This window comes from Micrasema longulum, unplaced genomic scaffold (assembly GCF_059751315.1).
Source record: "Micrasema longulum isolate JH-2025_06_02 unplaced genomic scaffold, ASM5975131v1 h1tg001729l, whole genome shotgun sequence".
NCBI lineage: Eukaryota > Metazoa > Arthropoda > Insecta > Trichoptera > Brachycentridae > Micrasema > Micrasema longulum.
The window spans coordinates 158882-167638 of NW_028278907.1; the positions used below are offsets into that span (position 1 = coordinate 158882).

The 8757-nt window shown below is 31.4% G+C and overlaps 1 pseudogene; it reads left to right on the plus strand.

Annotated features, from left to right (window-relative positions):
- Nucleotides 1–4241: 4241 nt before the first annotated feature.
- LOC148274186 (larval cuticle protein A2B pseudogene) lies at nucleotides 4242–7738 on the plus strand (annotated as a pseudogene).
- The last annotated feature ends 1019 nt before the right edge of the window (nucleotides 7739–8757 follow it).

The window sequence follows — 8757 nt, forward strand, 5'->3', positions numbered from 1 at the left end:
ATAAAAGATTCTGTGTTATATAAACACGAATCGAATTTACATTTACGATGAATGTCGTTAGCTGTATAGTGTCGATCAGAGAAAGTCTGGTTTGCGTTTGCGTTTCCGTTTCGCTGCGCATGGTGCGTTGTTAGGTTGGTATATGTGGACCTGGATTTTTATGTTGCCGATGCTCATATTTTTATCACTTTAGTTAATATTTTCTATTCCATTTATGTGATTCCAATTTGTCATGTTTTTTTTAAGCCTTTTAGACGTATATTATGTAGATTGAAATTTATATTGTCAGAGAGGAAAAACATTCTTGAGGATGGAAGGCATTTACAGGGCTAGTGACTTGTCATTTACTGGTTTCAGTGGTCATTTTAAACACGCCTACATGTACATATAAAATAAAATTACATATTTGCTTCCGAAACGATTCGTAATGTTTTTTTTTCTTTTGGATTTACATTAGATTACTGTTCATTTTATGTTCGAGAATCTTTTTTAATTTACTGTGATGCTACTTGTGAAAACCTATAATTGTCTTATTTAAAATTTGTTTTGTTTTATATTTAAGATAAATATAGCTGATGGTTATCCAAATGAAGAATTTAAAATAAAATCTTGATAAACCCTAGGAAGTGGAATCCAGTCCTTGTCTAAAAACATTTGGATATACTCAAAATACTGTTAATACGCCTGTAGTTGCTGGATGGTTTATTTGTTTTGGAGCGAATTAATGTAGTCTCACTAAATTATAGTTGAGGTTTGTTTTAAATACTAAATTTTACTAAAATTAAATTTATTTCAGTAAATAAACAAAATAACAAGATCACATGTTTGATGTACATTGTTGATTTATCATTAAAAATGACTATCAAATAAGTTTAATCATATTTACATATTATAAAGATGAAAAAAAAAAATTAATTACAAATTAGACAATTCCTTTGGAACATAAATATAGTATATACATATAGATAAAAGTAAATGTAAATAAATTTAGTAAATGAGGTCTAGAATTCCAACCGTCCATGCGCTCAGTAGCTGCAAGACTTGTTGTTATCAAACTTCTATTTTTATAAATTTGTTTTTTACTTCATTTTTTAAAATATCACTTAAACTCTAAACTCCATTGTCAAATAAAAAATAAAAAAATAAAAATGTAAATACGGGCTAGATTTCTTATCGTCCATGCGCTCTGTAGCTGCAAGACGTGTAATCTAGCTCCTATATATCATTACTGGAGACGAGAAACAAGAATCCTAACCGTCCATGCGCTCTGTAGCTGCAAGACGTGCTGGGATATTTATTTATTGTACAGCACCCTTGAGGTTATTTTCACAAAAACGGCGCTATATAATTTATTCAAAAATAAATATATGGATATGTAAATATGAATAAATATCGTACATATGAATCGCATATACTCGTACATTGATTAAAAAAAATATTTATAAAAAAAATCTGAAAAGGTTAACCTTTAAAAAAATAATCGTGTTGTGGTCCCGTGGCTATTATTGCGGATCAGCGGTCCGAGATTCGAACCCTAATCTATCTCAATTTGATTCCCATCTTTTAAAAGTGATTGATTTACAACGAGTTGAAAATGGCACCAAAATCGTATTGTAATACTGGGGTAAAAACGCACATTTAAAAATAAATAAATTACGGAATATTATTTTATTTTTAAATCACTTTATAAAGCACTCTATCTTCTAGTAAACATAATAAACTAATCAATGGAAATGCATTTGTAAATTTTAATAACTTGACAAAACGGAACAGTTTTTTTACAATCTCCGTTAAAACGGCGTTCTATTATGCAAATAAACGCGTTTACTCTGATTTCGCGTACCTAACATAATAAATGTACAAGTATTATGCATGTGTGTATAATGCATAATATAATATGTAATACAAACTAGTAATACTGGACAAGAGACATTGAAATTGACCGCATTTTAAACAAGAAAATGCAGTTTGACGGCGTAATTAGACACAAAATACCCATGAAAGTTTTAATTAAAAACGAGTGGTGAATGAAATCGAACCACCATACCAGTATTCTCCTCAGGCACTAGTTTCAAAACTCAGAAGTTTGGTGTTTTGAGTTTTGGTGAAGCGCCAGGATTTGCACCCATATTGGAGTAATGGAATTATACAGGAGATAATTAATCGGAATTTTGTTTTGAAAGAGGATAGACTAGGGTTCGAAAGCACGCATCGTGTTAAAAGTTTCTCCAGCAGTTTCTATGCGGAGTGCGAGTTGTAAGCTCACTGTGCATGACACAATTCTAATTATATAGAGTCCCAAGTATATATAACTGTCAACTTTCTTGATATTTTGCCTATTATCATTTACGTAATTAATTTATCAATTTCAAATTACATTTGTATATTTGCAAATACAAATTGTGGCTTTTGAGTCTGTGCCCGTGTTAGCGAAGAGGCGGACTGTAAATGAAAGACGAATTTCATTCGGTTTTGTTATTGGGAAATATTTGAGAAAGGAAAGGAATATGGAATGGATACCTATCTTCAATATGATCTGAATGTTCTTCAATTTCTGGCACTAGATCACAAAATGGACTATAATATATAACAATGTTTTCCACGACGCGCGACGATTCCGACCACTTTTTTATCCGATTTTATGTGAAGTCAAAAATGTTGTATTGTTTTTGTTCTAAATTCGAATCTTCTAATTTTGAATATCTTCTATCTTAATGTTAGGTAGGTACCATAAGGATAGGTCAAAGGAAGGATGGGAACGAAAGGTAATCGGCCAGGAATAGTATCAATAAATGCTGTTAATTACTTAACACCCGTGTTAAGCCACAATAATTAACAACCAAATCCAAGAAAAAGAAACGAAATTATTTTTTTAAAATTATATACCCCAGAAAGCTTTTACATTATAGGTACAAAATTACAATTCAAGCTTTTCATTACAAAAGTTGATATGTAGGTATAATAAATATGTATTTAATAAATAGTTTTTTAAATGTTTATTTGGCTTTACATAAATAAAGTTAAAATATTAAATAAATAAAGTTAAAGAATATTTTTAATAAATTACCGGGTTCATGAAGAAGTATAGAAATTGAAAAATTAACATTTTCAGGCGTTGCCTAGTATGCAGGTGAAATAATTCAATTAGATGAATCTCACCTGCATAAATAAAGGTTTCAGCTCTTTAACTTCACAAACATCAACAGATGAAAGAATTGAAGGAATATAGATGTTCAAATATAGGCAGAATGGTGAATGTTACACAGTTTGTAAAGTGGCCACTTAAACCAGCCATTGACAGGTCATAAGCTCTGTAGATGCCTAGACTTTTATATTACCTTTTCTTAAATGTTCTTCATCTCTGTTGTAATATGTTAAATCTACAAATATGGAATTTACTAAATTGATGAAATATGGACGTTTAAACATTGGCACAATGGTGAATGTTACAAGGTGTAAATTTGACACTAAAACCAACCAATGACAAGTCATAAGCCCTTCAAATGCCTCGACTTCTTGTCATACATGTTATTCTTCTGTTGTAATTTGTCCACCCCTAGTATTTTTTTCGTGTCGTGTTTTTTTTTACGATCATCAGACCTGCACCTAACATTGTTTTTCAATTGAAAGATAGCAAAACATGATATGTCATTTTTTATAATTAAAGAAAATTTAGTTTACAAGCCTAATGCCAGTAGATGCATTTGATATTTGTTTATACAGGGTTTTTTTCACAAATAGTCTAACTAAAAAATCTGGTGGTATTATAATTTATTATGCCTAAAATAACTATACATCATATTTAGCCATCATTCAGTAAAGTAAAAAAAAAAAAAAATACAAGTGTGAAAAACAAACAGTTTCGAAATTTTCAAGCCCAAACATAAATGATTTTTAAAGCATTTTACTCCTTGCCAACCAATTTGTGATTTTTGTGTTACAGTTTTAAAAATAAGCGTTGATCTGAGTTTTTTTTCTTCGTATTTATAAATATGTTTTAAAAGCGTCTTATCTCTTGCATAATATTAATTTTAAATCTCTCGGGTAGATACTTATCCTAATGTGACATGATTGGCCAACACATTATGTCTAAATTAATATTTAAATATGGATATTTTGTCATTTTGTTTTTTTAGACAATAAAAGAAACACATTAGTGGGGAACGAAAAGGAATATAAAAGACAAGATACGATTGACAATATTTACAGTTTGAAATCGGCAGTCTGAGCATTTATTCAAAATGGCTTTCAGGGTATGTATTTTCGTCCATGGAAATTTTAAAAATAGTTTATTGAACAGTATTTTACGCACTCCATTCAAAGCAAATTGATGTCTCTTTTTTTTTATTGAAACACATTTTATGCGGGGTATAATTTATCAATTCATTGACTAAACAAATCATCTTACGCAAAAGCTCTCATGTTTCTCATATAAGCTGTGCAAGAGTGTGTATGTATTCTAATGAAACTACAGCTTATCTTACTTTTTATGCGTGTGTGTGTAATTTGAAGCATCTTGAAGCATTGACATAAAATATTCGGGCGAAATAATCGACTTGATCTACCTTTTCGGCCTTTAAAGTGGAGCCGGCCCAGTGGGTATTTCAACCCTTTCCGCCGATAAGCACCAGTTGGACGCGCGGGTAGAACTACCTTTACCGCATAAAGTGACATTTGTAGTCAACAAGCTGAACCCGGCAATGCCTTGCTATTGTTAGATTTGAGCACATACTTGTATATAGATTAAATGAACACAATCTAAAGTTTGATATCAATTATTACATTTGGTTCAAATTAGATATGTAAATGTACAATACTTTTTTTGCGTTTCGGTTCACATAAATTGTGAGGACAGGGAATTTTGATAAATAGGTATTGTAACATTTTTTTCTATCACTGTCTTACAGATGCTTCTCCTTTTGTTAGAATAGACAAAATCAGCGTTTCGTTGTCATGTTTTCCGCACCTCAAAACTGAACCTATTTAATTATTTTTTTAGACAGAGTATCAAAATAAGATTTTCTGTATCGGTATGTTTTGCGTTTTTCAAAAAAAGTTTTATTTGTATACCGTACGCCCGAAGACAGCAAATAAAACTATGTTTTTTTACGGGTTTTTAGATGGTTTCAGTTCCTATAATCAACAATTTTTCAAAAAACAGAACAATAGAGTCACGCCAATGGTATATATCTATATTGCATAAAAAAAATACTGCTCTAATACCATAATCCAGAGAGTAAATACGGGAATACGTTTGAATGAAGAAAAGTCAGACCGCGTTTTCTCTAAAGATTAAACATACAAAATTTTACTTCATTATTATTTTATATAATCATAGAAACAGGTTCGGTGACAAAAACAAAACCATCGACATATTAATAAACCTAGACGCATCCGAAACCCTCTAAAATTATGAAACTTAACTTATGTCTAAACGCTTAGTCCTGCCCTACGCGTATTTAGTCGTTCTTTGACCGCCAGACAATTTTAGACGTGAGCTTGACATTTGATTCGAAACCAAATGCTTAATTGTGTCGTGAAGGCGTGTATAAACCGTTCAAAAAAACGTAAAAAAGATGGTGTAACTTTTCATTGATAAGAAGGTACCTTTGTGCTTGTTTATTATTAAATTCCAGGACTAAAAATAATTCATTTAGAAGTATTTGATTTAAGTATGTACCTAGGTACTTGTTAATGGTTGAAATCCAAAACTTCAAATAATTAATTTTCAAATACAGTATTCTTTTCGCAAATGTCAAATTCTGCTCTTCTTACCAACAGTGGTGCACTTTATTTAGGAATGCGATTTTCAAAAATGTGTTGAATGTCAGTTAATATTATTTTAGTTTTACCAAAAATCCATTACAAGTAAATAAATTATAAGCAATTTAAGAAAATAATCTGATTGGTACCTACCAATAAAAAACAAATGTTCTTTGCAAATATACACACCCTTTTTTATACACAGAAAAATAGCGTCTATCTATTTTTTTGTATATTTATGCATTCTCGTCAAATGCGACCCTGGTGGTAGATAAATAAAACATTTACGCTCCTAATTTTTTTTCTACTGATAAAATTGAAGATTTTAAGAGTTATAAATATGCTCATTGCAAAGATTTACATTTTTCGTAAAATCGCACGTAAATCGGTCCAGTAGTTATTCAGTCTATCGAGGACACACAAACAAACATTGGCTTATATATATATATATAGATTAGATGTAGGTACAAAACTAAAATTAAATATATAAAAAAATTATAATCGTGTCCGAAAAATATAACCATACACGTTTTCAAAATCATTAAAAGAATTTCCTTATCTCCACCCAGCGGTGCATAAGTCACTGAAATGGTACTCTAAACTCCATTTCCTTTTTAGGTTTTTGAGCATCGAGTCGAAAGCACTATTCCAAGCTGGATTTATTTTACACTCACTCTTCATCCGCTCGGACATAGAACAAAATATGCTTGCAAAGTGAATTAGTAAAGTAAACATATTTTTTAATTATTCACAAAATATCGTACGTACTTATGCTAATTTATAATAATATGTTTATATTATGTATGGTAAAATAAACAACTTGCTTGCTGTTTGTAACTAGGTATTTAAATATGCTCCCAACCTTTCTCTTACCAACATATTTCAAACACGTATTTAAAATAGTATAAAAACTAAATAATTATAGTTTTACGTAAATATTAATAAATTGTTTTTTGTCGTTTCGCTAAAACATATAACCTCTTATGGATAAAAAATAACATTTTAATAATAAAGACACATATTTTATTGTTTATAATCGAGAAATCGATTGGCTAGTTCGTGTTATGGAAAACTTTAACATTTAATAAATATTAATTTTCTGTTTGTAAAAGTGACAAAAATAGTATTCGCTATATAGGTAGAACCTTTTTTTTATAAAATATGAATTAAAACAATTTGATTTACTTAGCTTCTAGTCAGAATAAAAATCGTTTATTTGAATTTTAAATGAACTAGAGTATAGCACTTCCTCCACATAAACCAAAACCTGCTATAAAGTTCGAGCATCTGGCTATCGGTTTTGTTCATACTAAAAAATCTTTTTTTTGTCAATAAACGAGTCGAGTATTTTTTTAAATGTCATATTCATTAACCGCCATTTTAATGTAATTTTAATGCTTTCGTTGCCTCTTTCATGGCAAAGTGTATGTAAGGTTAATGTCGGATATTATCATTCTTCCTGAGGCTGCTACATATAAACAAATTGTTTAAAAAATCATTCTAGGTCCTCGCTTTCGCTTGTTTGGTAGCCGTGGCCAATGCTGGCCTGATCGCTCCAGTAGTCCACTACGCCGCGCCCGCTCAAGTTCACTACACCGCCCCCGTCAAGGTCCACTACACCGCCCCCGTCAAGGTCCACTACGCCGCCCCCGTCAAGGTAGCCCATGTTGAAGAGGAACACTACGCCCCTGCTGAATACAGCTTCGAGTACTCCGTCCACGACGAGCACACCGGAGACATCAAGAGCCAGCAAGAAACTCGTCATGGAGATGACGTTAAGGGGTCATATTCTCTGATCGAAGCTGACGGAAGCCGCCGCGTTGTTGAGTACACCGCTGATAAGCACAATGGGTTCAACGCCATCGTTCACCGTGAACCCAGCAAGCACCCCGTTGTTGTTAAACCAGTTGTAAAGGTTGCCCCCGTGTTGGTCCATGCCGCCCCCATCCCTGTTCACTCCTACTACCACCACTGAATGTTATCCTTTCTGTTTTTTTTTATTTAGTAACTAATTAAACGTAATTATCATTATTATCATTTCGAGTTTGATTGTGTACCGACTTCGTCCCCACGGCCCCAATTACAATGGAAGTTAAAAGAGTTATCTTCAATTGTCTATAAAGTAAAATCGAATTTTCTGTACAAAAATGTGTATATTTGTATGATGTTTTATTTCAAACATATTTAATTACCTGTTATCGATAAAGATACTTAAATTTTTACACAAATTGACACATTTTTGTACAAAAAAATAGATTTTACATACTTCGCAGACAATTGAAGATAACTTTGCTGGGCCAGCGTTGCAGTGGAAAGTAATTAGAGTTATTAAAGCAAAATCAAATATTCACATAAAATATTTGTGCTATAAAATTTGTCAAAATACTTTAATTTTAAGGGCCAATAAATCACTATTAGAAGGTGGCTATCAAGTTGGGAGAGAGTGGGATTCGAACCTCAGACGGATCAAAATCCACGAGTCCGTGACAAATACACATTTTTGCACAGGGGATTTGATTGTACTTCATGGGTAATTGAAGTATCTGTTAACTTCACATTGAATCGGGTTGAGTTTCCGCGGTAGTATTGTGGACTCACGGATCGTAGATCCTAGGTTCAAATCTCACTTGACCACAACTTTATTCCCATTTTATAGCAAAAGTTATTCAAGTATTTTAGGAAACCACCCGAAAATTGAAATATTGGGTTCATAATATGTATCATAATATAAACCGTTTATTTTACAATTAAAATATATATTTTTTTTAAATTCAGATTTTTCTTTTTCAGTTGATTACATAAAGTGTGATGTCAATTGCTTTTTGGATATTTTAATAGTGTAAAAGCTTGTATTTTCAATAAATATAGTAAAACATTTAATATACCTATGCAATGTACCTACATAAAATTATAAAGACGAGAGTGACGTCTAGCAATACAAAACAAAGTAAAAAAAGCTTTAAGTAAGAAACATTATTAACATTGCAAAAACTC